This window comes from Hemicordylus capensis, chromosome 5 (genome assembly GCF_027244095.1).
Source record: "Hemicordylus capensis ecotype Gifberg chromosome 5, rHemCap1.1.pri, whole genome shotgun sequence".
NCBI classification, from domain to species: Eukaryota; Metazoa; Chordata; class Lepidosauria; order Squamata; family Cordylidae; genus Hemicordylus; species Hemicordylus capensis.
The window spans coordinates 191012065-191033455 of record NC_069661.1 but is presented as its reverse complement, the minus strand read 5'-3'; the positions used below and the strand labels follow the sequence as shown (position 1 = coordinate 191033455).

The 21391-nt window shown below is 44.8% G+C and overlaps 1 long non-coding RNA gene across 3 annotated transcripts in view; it reads left to right on the top strand.

Moving 5' to 3' along the window:
* LOC128328053 (uncharacterized) overlaps window positions 1-21391 on the top strand; it is a 114755-nt gene that overhangs the window by 27928 nt on the left and 65436 nt on the right. For 2 of the 3 annotated variants that reach the window (XR_008308972.1, XR_008308970.1), the window contains exon 2: window positions 9278-9388. The exons of the other annotated variant lie outside the window; for it this stretch is intronic. This is a non-coding gene — a long non-coding RNA (uncharacterized LOC128328053). The remainder of the gene's footprint in view (window positions 1-9277; window positions 9389-21391) is intronic. 3 annotated transcript variants of the gene reach the window in all.

Here is a 21391-nt window from a genome sequence, read left to right as displayed (position 1 = left end):
CATTGCTGTGGAGCTATGAGAACGTGGAAACAGATCTGGAAGAACAGCAGCAAGCAAGCTAACAGATAAGCATCAAAACAAAGATGCAAAAAGGAACTAGCAAAGAAGTGGAGAAGACAAGATGGAATCATTCATACTTGCTGCTAGCCCGTAGCCACCCACCTTGCTCCTACCCACCTGTACCCTGTCCTACATTGAAGCCTGCTATGAACTGCTAGAAAATGTGGTGATTTTCCTTTCTGAGGAAGATGTGGAAATATGTGATTGGTAGAGTCTGGTCTGTCAAAGCCAATGACATTTGCAATATTGCAGTTCTCCTGGAACCAACACGGGTGTGGCAGGTTCAGCTTCCACAGGTGGTTAGGTTCCAGCTTCCACCACCTCCAAGAAATTAAAAGGCTTGCTACCCCTTCTTTTAGTTTCGGACCTCAAGATTAAAGAGTTGCAAATGTGTTCTATATAGTGCTGATCTGAAATTTCCTTCTTATTTTCTCCACCATATTTTCAGGTAGTGAAAGTGGGGAATCGACACTGGCAATATCTTAAGTAGGCCTGAGAAACTCTGAGGAACTTCTCATCCCACTGGAAGTTGCCATTGTTTTCTCCAGCACCACCCAAACCCCACAGCCCCTACTGGCTCCATGGGGGAGCCGGTAGACATGTGGGTGGCTGTTCCAGCTGCCCAGAGTTCAAGGTTTGATTGCCTGTGGGGAGAGTAGGCTAAGCCTGCTCTCCCCATCAAATCCTGGCTGGCACTTCACATGGGTCATGTGAAGCACCTCCATGACTAACGGTGTCACTGCCACTTGCAGAGTGTAGTATAAACTTTTTTTAAAAAAAAGAAAGAAAGGAAAATGACACTTGTTGCTGTCAGACTCCCAGGAGATGAGGTGGGCTCCTAACCTTTCTTGAACTCCAGAAACACTGGAGCACCCCCCCCTCCCCAAAGGTCAACCTCAGGAACATCCAGGAAAGACTAACGTGTCACCCAAGTCGTCCTCCTCCTGGCTTGCTGCATTCAGCCAGTCCCCTCTCCTGGAAAACTCCTGATTCCCATACTCAGAAGCAGCTCCTCCTTATCAGCTGCCTTGTCTTTAAATACCCCAGTGCAGAACTGACAGGGCTTAAAGCCTACTTCTGTTGGGACACATGTACGGGCACATGTACCCCAACCTTAGACTTAAAGGTACCAACCCAGAAGTATGTGGAATTCAGGCCTGTGTCTGGTTCCATTTTATTAAGATAGGAAATAATACCTGGGCTCAGGGTGAATTAACACTCCAGATCTCAACTGGTCTGTGAGGGAAGAGGCATTCCAGCATTGTATTGTGAAATGGGTACTCAAGGAAGCACAAAAGCCAGACCCGAACAATCCAAATGCTAAAATGTGACTCACTATCAGATAATGTTTATGGAAGAGGCCAGAGGCTGATCTCCCCTCTCCTGTTGCAAGAAGTCCATGTTAATCCTTGTCGATGATTGACTCAATTGCTCTCTATAGAAATTCAACATAGGTAGATGCATACAAAGAAAACACCTATAGACGTTATTCTTACTTTATTAACACTTTAACACCTTTTTGGGGTCAGGCTGGCAAATCTGGGAAGATGCCCATTTGCAGCTCAGAGATGCAGATTTGCTTTGGGCATTGTCCCCCCCCCCTTTCTAAGCACACAGTTTACAGAAGATGAGATTCAGATCTCTCTGGACTGGCCAATATCCTGAATAATTAAAAGACATTGCCCAGAAGGTAACAGCATTGTCACCCCTTTTTGGGACCCAGGAAAAGATGAGATTTGAATAGATTCTATGAGAGATCAAAGGAAAATATAGCTATAAAGAACAGGCTTACTGGACAGAGAGCTAGCAATCTTGTGCCTACATGCAAGACCTGCTCACAAGCAATTCCAGAGTTTGCTGCTAAGCCGCGGGGCAACAAGCAGGAACTCTGTCCATGGACAGGAGCTGTCTGTGACTTCTACTGCGCAGTGAGAAGTCAAGACTTCCCCAGCCATGGTGCTCTGACTCTCAGCTGTGCTCTGAGCAAACTGCATGCTTGATCCAAAAGCTCCTGTCTCCAGCCAAAAGCCTCGCTCCTTCAGCTGAAAGATCCACCGCTCTCAAAGCCTCTGATCCTGGTAATATGCTGCCCCTACAAGCCTTGGACCCCTTCATCCTTTCTCCTTCTCCTCCCCCCCTTTCCCTTTACTAATTCCTGATCTCCCCAAACCATGCCAGCCCTCAGCCTTCCTTACCCCCCCCCTTTTCCATCTATATCTGAATTGTATTAGGCTCTAGGAAGATTTAATACATACACATATGTTAGTTAGGAGCACTGGGTGAATATTGTTGCTGGCTAGGGTTGAAATACTGTTATAGAATGTTCTGCTTTCTGCTCAGCTAGATTGATGTTGTTATTCTTTTATACTCAATAAAGCCCATTGAATCATTTAGGATTGGCTTGATCTCCTTTCTTCCTTGCGCCCAGATCCTACATGGTCACTATATAAAAGAACTTGGTCATTTGGTGACACTATGAGGCAGGCCTAATTTTGTATGCTAGCTAATGAGCATATTTAGTATATAAATCAGGCCTGCACTGTAACACTTCCAGACCCACCCCCCTTCCGGATCTTGTTTCCTGTTTCCTGCCACACCCAGCCTAGCTGTTTCCCTAGAGCTGTTTCCTGCAGCTTTCCCTGCCTTGTTGCAGGGATCCTGGAATCGAACCAGCCTGGGCCCTTCTCATCCCCACGGCCCCCTAACGGGAATGAAAGAGGAGGGATGCCACACCCTTTTCCAGACTGCACAGGGCCACCCAAGCAACCAGGTAACATGGCATCCCAACAGTTGCTGCCACCACTAAACCCCCTGTGAACCTTTTCAAGAATTTCCTCTCTGAAATTTCTGTTCCATCCTGAAATCCTTCAGCACCTTCACATCTCACTGAAATTGCTTCTAAGAGAATTGTTGGATCAGCTGTGTACATAGGACTTCTGTTATCTGTACAAGGGATATGGCTTGTGCAGAACCCTTCTTCTCTCTTTCCGATGGAGGTGGGGCAGTATAACTGTAATGAGCACATTCTAATGGTGCTCCAGGGTCTGTATGGTCTTCCTATCACCTTTTGGCATAATTCAGGGTTCTGGTTTGGCATATAATAGACGTATATTATAGACAAGGGGGACATTCCATTGCTCATTTAAGCTTTAAGCACAATTACATTGCATTGATTTTAGTGAGCTACACCCACAGACCTTGCCTTAAGGTGGAAAATAGACTTAATACCAGTCATAATTCCAGAGCTAGGAAAGAAATGGGTCCATTAGACCAGGTAAAAGTGGTCACTCCTCAAAGAAATTGGAAAATGCTGTCATCCCTAGAAATTATGCAGAAAAGCAAGTGATCTGTGTTTTTCACTTTCTAAAAAACGATCACAAGGTAATTTCTAGGTCCTCAGACAACAATACTGAAAGAGATCAGCCTTGGAATCTCAGAACTTAGACAGAAAGGTAGAATATCTTAAGTAAATTAAATAAAAATATATATAATATCAATAATTGATTCACCAAATAGAATTTTAGGTATTATGTGTTTATTTTTGTTTATTTTAAATATTTCTGTACCACCCAAAACTTGTGTCTCTAAGCAGTTTACAATTAAAACATCAAATTTCACATTTATATTATTTCACATGTATATTCTGCTCTTCCTCCAAGGAGCCCAGAGTGGTGTGCATAGTTAAGTTTCTCCTCACAACAACCCTGTGAAGTAGGTTAGGCTGAGAGAGAAGTGACTGGCCCAGAGTCACCCAGCAAGTATCATGGCTGAATAGGGATTTGAATTCGGGTCTCCCCGGTCCTCATCCAGCACTCTAACCATTACACCACACTGGCTATATTAACAATTAAAATCATTTAAAGCATTAAATACATTTAAAACCCAATATTAAAAATATTAAACCATAAATCTAATTAAAAGCCTGAGTGAATAAATGTCTTCAGTCCCTTTTTAAAAGTTGCCAGGCTCTTATTTCAATAAGGAGCGCATTCCAAAGTCCAGGGGCAGCAACGGAGAAGGCCCATTTCTGAGTCGGCAGCAACTGCAGACAAACGAGTTGGAGGCAACCGCAAATGAACCTCTCCAGATGATCTTAACAGGTGGTGGGGCTCATGGCAAAGAAGATGTTCTCTTAAATTAGCATCAGCAAAAAGCATCAGCACAAAGCATCAGCAAAAAGAGAGCTGGTCTTGTGGTAGCAAGCATGACTTGTCCCCTTAAGCTAAGCAGGATCCGCCCTGGTTGCATACAAAAGGGAGACTAGAAGTGTGAGCACTGTAAGATATTCCCCTTAGGGCAGGGTTTCTCAATGTGTGGGTCCCCAGATGTTATTGGACTTCAACTCCCATCATCCCCAGCCCCATTGGCCTTTGGTTGGGAATTATGGAAGTTGAAGTCCCATTACATCTGGGGACCCACACGTTGAGAACCCCTGCCTTAGGGGATGGAGCCGCTCTGGGAAGAGCATCTAGGCTCCAAGTTTCTTCCCTGGCTTCTCCAAGATAGGGCTGAGAGAGATTCCTGCCTGCAACCTTGGAGAAGCCGCTGCCAGTCTGTGTAGACAATACTGAGCGAGATGGACCTATGGTCTGACTTAGTATATGGCAGCTTCGTATGTACCTTGTAACATTTCAAGATGCATATTATTTGAGCTTTGCTTGGCAGCTGAAAATTGTGTTTCAAAGATGTGAAAATTGGGGAATAGTCATAATTCCCAAAATATTATAGACCTGTTCAGGTGCATGATGTTGCATGAGTGTACATTTTAAAAGTGAACCTGGGCACAGGCCCCTCTAATGCATGGTAAAGATGTAAGTGTACACTGTGTTCAGTGTAACATGTTACTAACTGTACCTGTTTTTGTATTCTATCTAGTTATCTTTTGTATTTTGTTGTTTGGACATTTGTCCCAGTGAGGACAAACGATGTTCAGATCTGTACATGTGTGCACTATATATTTGTACAAGTGTTGAACATAGTATGCATAGGGCTTATGCTATACCATTATTTAAAGGAAGCATACACATTTACTTTTTTCAAACTGGAATGAGAAAGTGAGAGGAGAGTCAGTGCAGAGAAACAAAGAGGGAAGCCATATGAAACCCACATGCATTTGCATGTAAGATACAATTAGGTGTGAAGGAAAACACAGAATTTGAATTGAGATTCTAATATTTCACATTCTAATCTAAAGCGTCTAATCTTTCACAACTGTAGGTCTGCCTACAGTTGTTACTAGCTTATCTGGTGGTGACTCAGGGTTGGACCTTCCCTATAGCCACCCTGAAGCTTTGGAATGCACTGCCTGCTGAGGTTAGAGCAGCCCTGCACAACATAAGGCCCGGGGGCCAAATCTGGCCCACAGGGTCATTTTTGATGACCCAGGTAGCCAGCAGCAGGAGTCCCAAAATTTGGCATTTGTGTGAGGCTGGTGCCCACTGACTGAGCAAGGATAGGGCTTGTTTTCTGGCCACTATCCTTGGTTAAAACTGTGGGCCCCTGTGGGGAGAGAAGGACCCATAACTAACTAGTAATTGCTTTAAAATTTATCTTTACTGAAATAATCAATGCACTGAAAATTGACTTCAACCTGCCTCCCCCTGCCCCGTCATGGTTGTTTCTGGCCCACTGAGACATGTGAGTTGTGCACCCCTGGGTTAGAGCTTTACCAACTTTAGCAGCCTTCAGAAGAGCTCTTCTGACACATTTGTAGAATCAGATCTTCGGCTAACTATAAATTCATTTGACTGTTGTGTTTTGATTTCAATTATTTTGATTTTTAAAAATTGTTTTCATGTGATTTTACTGTATGTACATCACCATGAGATGCCAGGTTTGGCAGTATACAAATGAGATAGTTAGAATACTCCTTTGTTTCCACTTTTCAAACTCAAAATCATCTCATAGAGTGCTAGAGGGATGCAAGACAAAAGGAATTCTTTTTCATTCATCCCTTTGTCTCTTATTCATTCTCTCTCTCTCTCCCCCTCCCCGCCCTTCCCTTCTAAGCAATTTCAATAATTCTAGAGGAAGTCCACCTGCCCAAACAATAACTTTGTCAGTAGAGTGAAGCACAAAGAAAGATAATAAAAAATAGACTTAAATCTTACAGACATAGTGTTATAATTTAAAAAGAATGAAGTACTTACTGGTAAGAATTCAAAGACTGTACAACATTTAAACATAACAAAAAAAGAAAATATTCCTGAGCTAAAAAGCCATCTTTGTCCCTAGTTGGATAATAGTGAGACATAGATTAGGAGTACTAGTAATAAAAGATAAGGCAGGGTGAACACATTTTCCACTAGAAGGCAAATTTGCCCTAATACATGTTAGAGGACAAAAAAGCAAGATGGAGGATAGTCAGAAAGTTCAGCTGAATGCCAAATGGAAATCCCAATTTCCTGCAAAAACAGATGCTGCCTTCTAATGGGAAATGTGTTTACTTTTCCCAACTATTATCCACTCCCTTTAGGGTTGCAACCAATCACAACTCCTACATGGCTGTAGGAGATAGGGTTTGGGTAAAAGCCAATCTGAGTTTAGTAAGATATGGATTATGTACTCTCTAGACTACATAGATTGCAGAATCCACATCATTTCATGGCAAAATCAATCAAGGAAAAAGGTTTGATGGTCCCCCTCTTGTTTATGGCAGACTAACACAGAACAAAATTAAACGTATTCAGGTTGGTCATGTTACTTCAACAAAACCTCAAGGTGAAACAAATAAGGGTCACATTCATCACAAACTTCTTTAAAGTGGAACATGAAGGTCAAAGATGCTAGAGCTTTCTCCCAAAGGAACCTACAGGAACCTCCCTTGCCATCAATGGGAGAAAAACAGAATAGTGTCATGTGGCTGTGGTCAAATAGTATTTAGTATGCAATGCATATTGCTAGTTGACTTCTTTGCTTCATTTTGCTGTTGGCACAATGGTAATTTCCCCCAGCTGCATCCTGCCTTTTCATAATTCCCCTTTCCATCTTTGTGGGGTGTGGTGTGGTGGAAGAAATAGTCCCCTGAATAAAACATGTCCTCTTTTATGCCAAATAAAAAAGATTGCAAGAAGATAAGCAGCTGAGTGGTTGAAAATGATTTTCAGCGTCTTTTGTGCATTTTGTGAGCCATTCTTGCTGAGTATTTTCTAACACCTGCATTGGTTTCCTGTTCACAGTTGGTCATGGTGATGCTGTGAGTAGTGATTCATCTCATTAAATCCAGAAAGGCCATGTTGCAATCACTACACTGAATTCCCTTTCTGCTTCCAAAGCCTAAGCAGAGCCACCCTGAGTAAAAGATACTCAGAAGAACACTTAGCCAGAAGACAGGGAAAGTGGTTGCTTTTAAAGTATACTAAAGATAGTATCTCTAAATTCTGTATTAAGCTTAGTATGCATATTGTTAATCAGTGCAGATTCATCTACACGTGTACAAAGCAACTGATATCTTGTACTTATTTTCAATGTTCACTGCTATCAAATTTTGAGCATTTATTCCATGCTATAACAACTTAGCAGAGTTGTATTGCTTTTGCTGAAGTAACTCAGCTTGCTGTTTTTTTGGTGATTCTGCATTACAGCAGGTGTGGAGATGCTGCTGGAAAGAGCTGCCTCATGACATCTTCTCCCTTTCTCCCACACAATGTCTAGACATATACAATACATAATGTGGCATCATTGTAGCGCACGTTTTCCTAGCAGATAAGGAAGTGGAGCATGGTGAGAAAGAATCCACTCTTTTCAAGGACAATCCTGCATCTGTCTGTAACATTGATTTCTAACCTCAAAACATGAAATACCAAGAGGTCCTCCTCATGACCAGCCCCACCTGGGTAGGGCAGTGCTAGCCCAGGTAGGGCTGGTGGTGAGAACTGCTAGGATTACTCTCAAACCCAGCATTCCTCCACCAGGTAGCCTGGGTTTGAAATCCAGGCTAAAAGTGATGTACATGCGCACCTACCTCAATGCCTGGCTGTGTGGGTGATCAATCTGCAGGCACCTCCTTTCAAGCTGCTGGCAGCAATCATGACCATAGAGCTGGGAAGAAGGAGTGATCCAGCACTAGGAAGTTCTTCAATGCACTGTGCTGCTCGTGTGGTACATTGTGGGATTCCAAGTGGCTGGGCGGCCTTCCCCCGGTTCTGGATTGCCATTCTACTTGCTGCCCTGCTGATCATGTGAGCGCCTGGTGTGGAGGAGCCCACAAGCGTCAGGGGTCATGTGGAGGAAGGTAGGTTCCCAACCTCCCAGCCCTCCAAAGCCCCAGTCCCACCCCAGCAGTTGTGTTAATGACCTTAAGATGTAGCCCAATCCCAGGTATATATACCTTAAAGTAACCACACTGTACATTTAGGTAGAAATGCAATATTTACATTAATTAGTTAATTTAATGGCCCACATTTAAACTAAGGGATACATGAGGAGAACCTATTTTCAGCATTCTTTCCTTCCCTGTGAAATCACCTGTGCCTTTTAAAAATAGTTCCCTGAGGGCTGGAAGCTTACTCTAAGTAACCGTGCATAAGATTGCAGCACATATCAAAAAGAAATCTAAAAGCCCCATTCTAGTAATGTCTTCACTGGGACCAACTGAAGTAACACAAATTCTGTTTTTTGTTATGAACCAACACAGTTACAGTAAGTACAGTTTTTCTATCATGTATGATCTTCACCATCATCAAACCCCTGGTTACTTATTGTTTATGCTGCTTAGCTGGAACCTGCTTGAGATGTGTCACTAAATGAGGAGCAATAAATAGAAATTAAGGTTGAGACAAAGTATAGTGTGACAGAAAATTCAGGGGTGAAATTGGGTATTTGTTAGGTCCACATCTGCCCCCAAGCTCCCCCATTTACCTTAAACTTCTGCTTCTTCTGTGGCTGCTTGAAGCTGTGATGATCCTATCCATTTTAATTTTTGGTGCAGGAAGACAAGAAAGAGTCACCCAGTTGCTTAGGCAACTGGGTAGATTGGACATGATCCAACTAGGCTGGTGTCTCCTTCTTAACAATCCACTCTTTGCACAAGTCACTTTTCTCCTTTTCATTTTCTTTATAGAGCTAAAGTGAACAGTGCTCCCTGCCAGCCTTTGTAGATTTATATGGCCCCAAACCTGAATGTTTATTCACACCATAGAAGTTCATGGGATTCATCCTACCATAATGTCACCATCTCCTTTAAGTCCACATCTAAGATAGTTATCCTATTTCACAGAATGAATGTCAACTATCCAACTGTATTATTGAGGAGATCATGACACACGAAGTTGGATGATGTCAAAGTTCACAATATATATTCAAGGAACTGCCTGATTCATGAAGAGATGTAAGTGCAATCTAGGCATTTTTAAAAATTCCACTGATAACCCAGTATTGTCCTGTACATAAGTGAGTTGTCAGAGTATCTGAAGCTGTTATTAAAAATGACAAGATAGGAGACATTAGAGCGCAAGTAAAACCTAATTTACCTCCTGCCAGGTAAATAATAATGGCTTTCATGGAACAAAGAATAGCCAATCAGGATTCATTTATTTGCAAGTATAATCTGGTTGCCTGATTTCAGGCTTCATTATTCAGCACTCAGAACATAAAACAGGAAAATCTGACAAACATCACTTGAAAGTACTCTGTTTGTCATAAGTCAGGATTGCCTTTGCAAATACTTTTAGGGAAAACTACCCTGACATGGCCCTGGCATGCTTAGCTTTTTCTTTATTCAGTAGAAGCCATGCGGGAGCCAATCGGATTAGGACAGTGGAATGCTGGGGACTTTAACCCCACTGCATTCTCAATCTGAATTGCTTCCTGTGGCTTCTATTTGACTTAGGAGTAGAGCTTCATTTGCCCCCAAGAGGCTTGCACCCACATGCATTCCTTATAGTACATTCAGCTGGGATAAGACTGGCATTTGTGCTATTAGCAATTCTATTCAATGCTTGGTAGCTTTAATTATAAAATTTCCCTTTGCTTTTAAGCAATCCTTAGTATTGATTCTTTGGACAGGTACTCTATTTCCTCAGGATCTCCATTTTGGAAAACATTCTAGAATATAGCTGCTCTTTCAGCTTCAGGGATACCTGGATGTTATCAGCTTCTTGATTCTTGGCTTTCATCCAGAATATCTCATGAAGGCTTATCTTAATTTATTTATTTATTATTTATTTGATTTGATTTATATTCCAAAAATGGCTCAGGGAATATTTTCTGTATTGATAGGACCAATACAGAAAATTGTATCATTTTGTTCACCAGCCTTTGGTGCCACTGATTATGGGGTAGGGATGTGCGTGGACTGTATTCTGTGGTTCAGTTTGAATTGGGGGGGAAGTTAGCAGTTACACACAAAATCAAAACTCCTGCCTGCTCCACTATGGCCTCTGATTGGTGCTGGGCCTCAGGGCACCAGTCCATCAACATCTCGGGCCATGGTGGTGGGTTACATGCATGTCTGTGATGTGTCAGCAGCACTAATGAGCAGGCAGTGATACATCCGGTTTGGGGTTGGCAAGGGTGGGGCAAGCTGCCAGTGGTGTTGCAACATGTGGGGGGGGTGATCATGAGTCATTCATCCTCCATATACAGCTCAGGATAGCCCAGCAGGGGGAGGTTGGCCTTCAGGAAGACCAGGTGCTCCACCAAGCCAACATCCAAGCACAAGCGATGGGGTGTCACCACATCCCTGGCCATGGAGAACACCTTCTCGCTCGCTGGTTGGCAAACACAAGAGGAACCATCTGGCAACTGATGCCAAGTCTGGCCAGACTTGGCAATGTGTTGCCCAAAACTGGATTGGTTCCAGCTCTGGGTCTGCCACTGGCTCCTGCAGGTACTGCAAAACAGACTGCTTAGCATTGCCACAAGGCTCGGTGAGCTCCTCCCATATCCCTGGCAAGGTGCAAAGGCATCCCATTTGAACCACTGGGTGGAACACCTGGGTGGAACTGCCAGCTGGGTTGGAGCTGCTAGGGACACCACATTGCTGGCCTGGGAAGCGGTGGTGATGCTGCTGCTGCTGGGGGTGGAGTGCACACTAGAAGTAGATGCTCCAGCACCCTCCTCCTGGTTCAGAGACAGACTCTTCTCCTCATCCTGCCAAACCTCTTGAACCAGGACATCCCTCCACCTTTGCAGCTGGTCAGGGGTGACAGTGTTGCCCTTCATAGTTGGGTCATATAGGCAGCCCAAAACATGCTCTGCCAACTGACCCAAGATGTTGCTGAGCTTCTCCACCAATCCTCAGCTGACCTGCCAGGGCACATGTTTCCCCAGTGGTCAATGAGGCTGGAGCTCAGTGATCATCATCAAGAGAAGAGCAGTGGGCAAAGCTGGCTCATGTTGCTGTCTCAGTACACAAGCTATTTGTGGCAACAAGGAAGAGCTTGAGTATCAAGGCAACCTCAGAAATGAACTTTCTGTCCATGTTGGATAAGTTGCACACTCCCATGTCACACCTCCTTGCCAGGTCATGGATGGCTGCCTCTTGCTCCTGCAGGTGCTGAACCAAGAGAAAGGTGGAGTTCTCTTGGGTCTGAAAATCCTGAGGGATCAGGTGTTCAGGTAGATAAAGCTCGTGCTGCCTCTCCTGAGTATCCGCCTAGCCTTTTCACTGTAGTGGATAGTGGGCTGCTATCTTGCAGCACCTCTCCACAAGAGCAGCTGTGGCAGCAGCAGGGCCTTCAATGGGGAGGCCTTGCCATCGCCTGGCCTTAGCCTCCTTAAGGCCAAGCACATCTGACACGACCAGGTGCAGAGTGTGTGCCATACAATGGATGAACACAAAGTGCAGATGACGGGCTGCCCTCAGCATGTTGGCACTATTATTAGTGACCAGGAACCCTCAGTGAAGGTTTGGCTGCCCTTTTGATGGCCCATTTGATGGCCACCAATAGCTTATCTGCCGTGTAGTCAGTGTCCAGTGGCTCCACATGCAGCACAGCACACCTGGTGACAGGCCCTGCTGTGTCCAGCGGCCCCAACACAACCACCCTGCATGCCTGGTACAGTGGGAGGAACCACCCTGCTGATGAAGGTGGTGCATGAAGGGATGTTGTAGTCGGGGGCAAGCAGCAGTTGGAGCAGCAGGCAGAAACTGGCATTCTCCATCACCTGGAATGGCTGGTCATCCAGAGCAATAATCTCTCCAATGGTCTGGGTTATGAGATTAGACTCTGGCCGACCAGACCGCTTGCCCACTGACTGCAGCCACTGCACCACTTGTAATGTCCCCCTGCTTGGGCTTTGCCACCACTAGTCAAGGGCACACCAGACCTACCACTGCCAGCAGAAGCAAGGCCCCTCAGGTGATGGTGTTGCAGGTGCTTCAGCATCACCATCCCAAAATGCCTAGCATCCTTGCCCCTGCTGACCTGCGTCCCGCAGTGGGTGCAGGCAGTAGGTGTAGAGTCATGAGGGCAGAGTGTAAAGTGGTCCCACATCATGCTTTCAGTGGAGTTTGCAGTCCACCCCTATTTCAGTGGTGGTGGTCCTACTGGGACTGCTGGTTCCTCCTGCTCCTGGGGGCACCCACCACCACCACCCTCACCCTCAATCTGAGGCTGAGAATGTCCAGGAAGCACAATGTCTTCCTCCTGCTCCTCCTCAGTCTCAGACAGGGACATTATCACATTGATAAGGAGGATTGAGGTGGAGGATAGAGCGATCTGGATGGGCTAGCAGCCAATGACACCTCCTCCTATGCTGCCATATCATGAAGAGCTTCTTCGCTGCCTCATCTGCCATAGGCGGCTGCACTGTGGGAGCAGTCGTCACCTCCAGATAAGTGGCACAATTAAATGTATGGGTATGTCGACTTGGGAAATAGGCCCCTCTCACCACCACCCAGCACGACCAGCAGCATCACCCCTCCCTCTGCCTGCCACTCTGCTCCTAGCTCTGCTTCGCACCCTTGGAGACATCTTGGGTTTTTAAAATTAAAGCCCTAGCTCTGATGGTGGGGGTGGGAGGAAGTGTCTTTAGGAGATGTAGGGCCAGGATTGGTCTATTTATTATACTGTGTGCGCCACACACGGTGCTATCTATAGCACTATAGGGCATACACAGAAGATAGAAAAATTAAATCCTCCCAAATAAAGCAGCAGGCCTTATTGCGGGGGGACTTATTTTTTTGCAGGGGGGGGAGCAAACAACAATGGTGTAAGTTGAAGGGAAGGGAGGGAGAGGGGATTACTGTGGCCTAACCTACCATCCCTAACTCTGCCTCCCTACAGAGTCCTAGTACCTACCTCCATAAATCCCTTCCCCCAAAGTAGGCCCTATTAAAAAGAAAGAACTCTAAACTAACCAGGGGGATTTGTGAGGCGGCTCTCCAATCTGATGCCGTCTTCTTTCAATTTCTTCAGGTGGAGTCTGACCAGAAGCTCCAGATAATCAGCTGAGTACACACTGGCACTCAACAGATCAGGCAGATGGGGGGCAGCAGGTGGGCCTCCCACCCAGCCAAAATATCAGAAAATAACAGAAAAGTCAGGGCACCAGTAGAAGGGGGGGAACTACAGCAACCACTAGAGTGCTGGTAACTTAGGAAAACAAAAAAGCAGTTAGTATTGTACAATAAAAAGACAAATGAGAGAGAGAGATGAGACAAGGCTCTCTCTCTCTCTCTCTCTTTCTCTCTATCCCCAGCAGCCAGCAGCAGGCCCAGCAGAAGAGCAGTGTCTGCTGCAGTGCGGAGGGATTCAGCTGTAGCTCTGCAGTGAGTCAGCTCAGTGGTTCCAGGGATGGATTAATCTTTTGGCCGCCCATAGGCAGCCAAAGATTTGCCACACCAGGGGCAAGAATAAGGGGGCTGGGGGGGGGACCTAACTTTGGGTTTTTACCTTGAAAAATGCCGTTGTGCAGCAGTGGAGGCGCTGCCCACCTCCTATCATCACAGGAGATGAGGTCAGGCACTGGAGGACAACAGCAAAAGAAGTCCTCCCTCATGTCCAGCTTACTCTCAAATGACTCAGAGCAGGCGATTTTGGGCCGCTGCGCATGTGTGCACATGCGCAAAGACCCAAAATAGCCAGCTCTGAGTAATTTGTGAGTAAGCCGGGCTTGAGGGAGGACCTCTTTTGCTGCCGTCCTCCAGTGCCTGACCTCACTTCCTGTCATGGTTTAGGAGATGGGCGGAGCCTCCGCTGCTACACAGTGGCATTTTTAAAGGGGTGTGTGTGGGGGGGAGAATTAATTTTTCTTCCAGATGCCGCTCCCCAAGATTTGTTGCCATAGGCGGCTGTCTATATTGCCTGTGCAGTAATCCGCCTTTGAGTGATTCAGCAGGCAGCAGCTCCTTGCTCTTCCTCCAGATCCAAAGGCGGAATGAAGCCAGACAGGCAGTATCTGCTTGGGTATAAATACAGTTGAAACTCCCTCCTTTGTGCTCCCCTCTCCCTCATCCTCCCCCTTCCCACCTAGCCAATGGGGGAAGAGTTGCCCTGACAACACTTAATTCTGAATGATAACAAGCCAACCAGGGCTTTTAAAGTGCCTTCAGAATGGAGGGTGTGCATTCACATATTGGGCAGATTGACCCTCAAGTCCCTGCGAGCTATCAGGAAGTACTTCACACACAATTTGGGTTTTTCACTGTTTTTCACACAGTGTAGCCCCTTTTATATCTGGTGTTTAAAAATCCACTTTTTGCATCGGTTTTTTGTGACAACTTCAAGTTCACAGTAAAGCCTCATAGTAAACTTGCAGCAAAGCCTGCTATGTGAAGAACACCCAGGAGAAAGGAGATCACAGGCCAATCAGAAAGCAATGGCAGAAAACCAAACAGCCAGGGGGAAACAACAGCTCTCCGAATTGGCATCTGCCATGCTGCTCGAACCGTCAAACTGGTTCACTTCTAAATAGCCCCTTTCCTGAAGGCCTGTCCTGTTTGTGATTGAGCTGCTCAAACCAGCCTGGTTTGTGGCAAACCAGTTCACTTTGAACTGTTTCTGCATGCCCCTATTATGGGGAGGTTGGGACATGACAGTGAGACAGAGAGCCCTTTCTCATGAGCAGTGAGAAAGAGCAAGAGGGTTATCAGGGAGGAAACCTTTAAAAGCTTACCACCCCACAGATGATCAAGGGCTCCATTTTTGGCAGACAGAGCACCCTCCCAGATGATTACTGGCTGCTGCCAGTAGCTTGTGGGGTCAGGGTGCCAGGATGCGTCGCCCCACTCCCTGGAGCGCCCATAATGTACCACGTGAGTGTGTGGTGCATTATGGGGTTCCCCGCTTCCCTCCTCAGAGCTGACCAGGATCCCTGAAGTCTGCCAGCCGTGGTTGCAAGCAGCCACAGCTGGCAAACGATCACAGAAACGGAGTTAGGAGAGCGCTTACTCTCCTAACCTCATTTTAGAGAGTGGCCAGAGGTGGGTTTGCTGCCAAGGTAGCACTGGGATTGGGCCTGATCCCAGTGGTACATATGTGCAGGCAAAACCAGGCTGGGCTTCCTTAGCCCAGTTTTGCCTGCGCATGTGAATAGCTTCTTAGCCAGTATTTGTGAGTTACTGATTCTTTACAGGGAAATTTCAGAGCATGTTTCTGCATGATATTGTGCCATGTTGATGCAGCTTCCTCTGTGGAACCCCCCACAGCTCATTCTCACTCCTGTGCCTTAAGTCCACTAAGATAAATGTTGTAAAGGCTTGCGTTAAAGTTAGTAGTAAGCTGACAACTAGTTGTGTATTTCCCCCCCTCCCCGCCCCACAACTCAAGCTCTAAAGAATCAGTGCTTACTTCTTGAAGCTATTCTCATGATCACTGAAAAGCAGGCAAAGGGAGCTTAGCCCGCTTTCCAGGGATCATGGGAACCACTGGGCTTGCAGGCGAGCACGGTGCTCCCAAGGCGGCTAGCCCACCTAATTCCCCCTCCCCTTAGAGGTTAATGAAGCGAGTGCTCCGTTAACCTCATCTTTTTGCTAGTGTGTTGCCACAGTGCGTGACGACACAAGAGTAGACCCCTGACCGGGTGACTGCAAGCAGCATCTTGGGCTTGGGGGTCTCTCCAGGATGCCCCGCACACTCATGCGAGGCATCGTGGAACTTCCGGGGGGCTCGTGGCCCCCAACCTCCACCAGCTCCATGACGGAGCCGGCAGTCGTGTGGGCAGCTGATCGTGTGGGCAGCTGATCAAAAGGGCTGCCTTTTGAATGTCTGCGGGGAGAAGGCACTAACCCCACTCTCCCCACAGAACCCCCTCTGGTGCTTCACACAGATCATGTGAAGTGCCTCAGTGTCTGGTGTGTTTGAGGCCTGGGTTTTGACAAGCAAAGCAACAGAAGCTGAATTCGGATAAGAACCAATTAATGATGGCCTGCAAATCTAGTGGCCTAGGGTCATAGAAAAGTGAATCATCTGTATCATTAAGCCTTTACTTTTCCGTCCATTGTCCAAGCAGAGTTTTTTCATGTCCTTGTGGCCTCACAGCTTATAATGTGCTGTCCTCAGGGCTGTTTTAGTGATTGACGTTAATGGCTGTTGGAGGCTGCAGATGGTATAGATAGAATGAAATGGCTCAGCTTGTGCATGTCCTTCTAAAACTTTTTATTGGGAAAACCATTTAAAACAGGCTACTCAAAGTAGTTTTATTTCCCTTTCTTACTTTCTTTCTGTTTCAGTGTTATCCATATTTCTCTCAAAACCTAACATTTTAATGGAATGTTATGGCTTGATCCTAAAATTGATGATGGAGTGCTCCACTCAACCAGCATTCAGAACATGGTTAGGGGCTAGTATGTATCTCAGGAATTTTCCTTTGGCATTGCATGAGACATCAGCAGCAATATTTATGATCAGCATCCCCAAATGACAAAATATATGTCTTCCTTTTTTAAAAAAGAAAGAAAATTCAAGAAAGAAATTTTAACAGTGCATTAAGTAGCTTATACCAAGCCCCTTTTCATCCTTCTGGACCCCTTTTGACTAGCAGCAGCTCTGCAGAGTTTCAGATAGGCAACTTTCTCAGCCCTACCTGAAGATACGAGGCTGAAACTGGGATATTCTGCAAGCAAAGCAGATGCTCTGCCACTGAGTACAGCTCCAGCCCCATGATATGATATCATAGATGAGAGTCATTATGTGGTTTTTCTTATGCTGCTTTTAAAATATATATTGTACTCACAATTTTATGCTGCTGGGGGAGGGGAAAAGCTCCCCCCATACACAGTCTGTTTTCCTAATGCAGGTTGCCCTTCGCCATTATGGCTGCTATATAATGAAGCTATATTGACTCATACCAATGGTCTATTTAACTTGGCATTATCAACATGACTGATATTACTGCGAGCCTGTCTGGCATGACTGGGAGCCAGTGTGGTGTAGTGGTTAGAGTGCTGGACTAGGACCGGGGAGACCCGAGTTCAAATCCCTATTCAGCCATGATACTTGCTGGGTGACTCTGGGCCAGTCACTTCTTTCTCAGCCTAACCTACTTCACAGGGTTGTTGTGAGGAGAAACATAAGTATGTAGTACATCGCTCTGCACTCCTTGGAGAAAGAGCGGGATATAAATGCAAAAGAAGAAGAAGAAGCAGCTTTGCAGGGTGTCAGATAGGGGCCTTTCCCAGCTCTACCTAAAGATGAAAGGGTTGAACATGAGAATTTTGACATGCAAATCATGTGCTCTATCACTGAGCTACAGCCCTCTTGTGAAGTAAAACATACCTCCATAGAAGACCATGCCTTCTTCTCCTGCATGATCCCCACCGCACATTAAGGGCATTGAGAGAGGTCTGTCTCCAGATGCTGTCAGCTTGTCTGGTGGTGACTTGGGAGTGGGCCTTCTCTGTAGTCACTCCTGGGCTGTGGGATGCCAGCCTCTAAAAGAACCCTTAAGACACTTTTTAAAAGCTAAGTTTTAGTAATCTTTGAATGTCTTGAATTGTTTTAACCATTTATCTTATTTGTTTTTGTTGTGTTTATTTTTGAGACCCTCCTAGAGCCTTTGGAGTCAGGCAGAGTATAGATTAGATGAACAGATAAGTAAGTGAGTAAGTAAATAAATAAATCTCTATTTAACAGGTACCTGGTTAATCCCCACTCCAGCACTGTGGCCCCAATCTGAATCAGTGAGGAGATTCTCACGATGGAGGGAAACTGGGCTAAGGTAGCCCAGCCCAGTTTCCCTCCATCGTGAGAACCGCCGGGCTCACGGGCAAGCCTGTTGGTTCAATGGTGGCTAGACCACCTAAGAACCCCTCCCTTAAAATGAGATTAGCGGAGCACTCGCTCTGCTAAACCTGTTTTACTGATCGTGTGCAGCCATGGTGCAGCTCCACGCTGTGGCGACATGAGTAGACCCCTGACTGGGAGGCTACAGCAAGCTTCCTGGCCTCGGGGGTCTCCTCAGAATGCCCTGTGCACTAGCATGCGGCATCCTGGGACTTCCGGGGGCCAGGCAGCCCCCGATCCCAACTGGCCCTACCGGCTCCATGACAGACCCAGTAGCCGTGTGGGTGGCAGGGAGAGTGGGTCCGCTCTCCCTGCGGAAGCCCTGCAGGCTCTACACACCAATCATGTGTAGAGCCTCAGAGGCTGTATGTATATATGTATGTAATTAGTTACTTACTTACTTATCATATTTATATACCGCCTGATATGTGTATCTCTAGGCAGTACACACCATCTAAAATTACACAATGTAAAAACAATTAAAACAGTTTCAGAAAATAATACCATCTCCATCTCTCCAAAGAGTTTAAGATTAATTTCAGTTAAAAGCCTAAGAGAACAGGTGTGTCTTGAGGGTCTTCCTAAAATCAAACAATGATGGACATGCTATTATTTTGACAGGGAGCATATTCCAAAACCCTGGGGCAGTCACAGAGAAGGCCCGGTCCTGATTCCTGAGTCGCGTCACCAAATGAGCTGGTGGCAATCATAACTGGGCCTCTCCCGATAATCTCAATAAACAGGGTTCATGACAAAGAAGGCACTTTCTTAAGTACCCTGGACCCAAGCCATTGAGGACTTTATAGGTAATAACCAGCACCTTGTATTTCACTCAGAAACATATCAGCAGCAAGTGCAATTCTTTTAAAATTGGCAATATACATTGTCCCAGTCTGGCTGCCATATTCTGTACCAATTGTAGTTTCCGGACTATGTACAAAGGCAGCCCCATGTAGAGTGCATTAAAGTAGTCAAGCCTGGAGGTTACCAGCATGTGCACCACTGTTTTAAGGAGTGCATTTAGCCTTTAAAAAACCAGGAGATTTAATCATAGGTTGCCTACCATTTCTTCTAGCTGAATTCTCAGGCATACATTTCAAGAAATCAATTCATGAAGCCAATCTTGCTATGTCTCTTTGTTCCCTATGCCACAGTGGTATTTAGATCTGTTTCAGTCATGGGGAATCACTAATTGTTTATTGTTCACTATGACATTTAACATCTAGGAAACTATATGCTGACATGTTACACAGAGTAGAATATATGACATTAGGACCACATGGCTCTCTAGTTAGTATTGTTGTATATAAGCAGGAGAGAAAAACCAACTTCATAATTTTTGGCAGATTACTCCTGAAAGAGTTGTACAATCAACATTTACTTGTAACATTATAAATGAATAACTCTTTAAGCCCAGAGATCTCTCATTTATTTTTGCCAGTGAATTGCCAGCATTTATCATTTAATATTTGGGCATGGAAGGAGAGCATGTTGCTACCTCTTTAAAATACCTAATTTAAAACATTAAAGTATCTGGTAAGAACATTTTCTTTGTAATGTTCTCCAGAGTTTTTGTTTTGCTACTAAATTGATGAACTTATATAAATTTCATAAAGAATAAACAGTCTGAGCAGGGCCGGATTATGACTTGTTGAGGCCTAAACTCAATCTTAAAAGACCCCATAGCATTACAAAAGGGTTGGAAGCCCCACCCTGGCATGTCACTCACACACCCCTTGCAACTCTGCTCACAGTTACAGCAGCGTTCATATGAAGGGCAAACACTGCCTGTAACCATTATGGTTGGCATTGGTCTAAACCTTGGTCTAATAAGATTTTGATATAATTTACAGTGATTTCAGCCCAGATTTATCAACTCAGTATGATGAATAAATGTTTAGCCATATAAGTATATTTTGTGTTATTAGCACAATAATGGCCTGGTTCACACAATCATTCAAGTCTAGGTTTAATATAAGTTACTGACATTAGTGTGATTGTGTGAACTGGGGCCAAGGTGGTTTATGGTCCGAGATGAATCTAAGATTCCCACTTTGGCATGAGTTCACATAATCACACAAATGTTTTAATCACACATGAAACCTAGATTCAGACAACCATGTGAACACGGTCAATGTCTGTTTTAGAGTCTAATCCCCCTTTCTCCTTTATTTTTCAACCAATTGTGTAATTTAGGTTGTTGTTGTTTTTTAATTCAGAGGCCCCTCATAAGTTACTCTACAGCCTTAAGCTGCACTTACTTAGCTTGTACCTAAATCCAGCACTGTGTCTGAGCAAAAAATGATTTAATGAATAACAGTACTGCTCCTCATGTTGTGCAGCATTACATGGACATTTCTAATGGGCCTGTGCTGCTGTGGGTGTATAAGGAAGCAAATTACAATGTTTCCAGTGTAAGTTGCATTCCCAAAACCCAAGTGCACAAGTATTTGTTCACTTGTGCTCTTGTACAAAATCACCAGTGCTTCCTTAGATGCTTGCAGCAGTGCAGGCCCATCAGAAACATATGGGCAGCTGTATTAATGACTTGGAACAAAACAGGGCAAAATAAATGATGTGTTATCAGCAGGAGCAAAAGTGTTAAGCTGTTGCAATATTTCAGTATTGGTAACAAACTCAAAGCTATAAACCCTAATGGATGAAGGTATTTGAAGCACTTATAACCACCAATTGGAAAAGCAGACAAAACAAGTATCTTTGTTTATTTTAGTTTAGCTTATTGTACTTGTCCATCATGTGTTTTTGAGATAGTAAAGGTGCACAAGATTCATTTTTTGCAGCTTTTCCAACTGAGAATTACAGGCCCATTACAGTTCCATGCTTTTCATATCAACCTGATAAAACATGAGATTGATTTTCTTTTAGTCTAAAATGCTTACTTTAGGAGGTAATGGTCTTTGTTGTTGTTTTCATTTATATGGTGCATTTTATTTTTCAGAAGGGGGAAAAAGCTGAATGATTCTATACTTGAAATGGTTTCTGGCTCAGTTAAAACTCAGCAACAAAATTTTAGACTCTTCTTGACTGAGATCCAGATAATTGTTGTGATAAGACCTACATGTGGAACCGAACTTTTCTTAACACCAGATGGAGTAGGGAGGTGCACGGAACAGATTTTGTGATTCGCTTCAAGCTCAAAATAA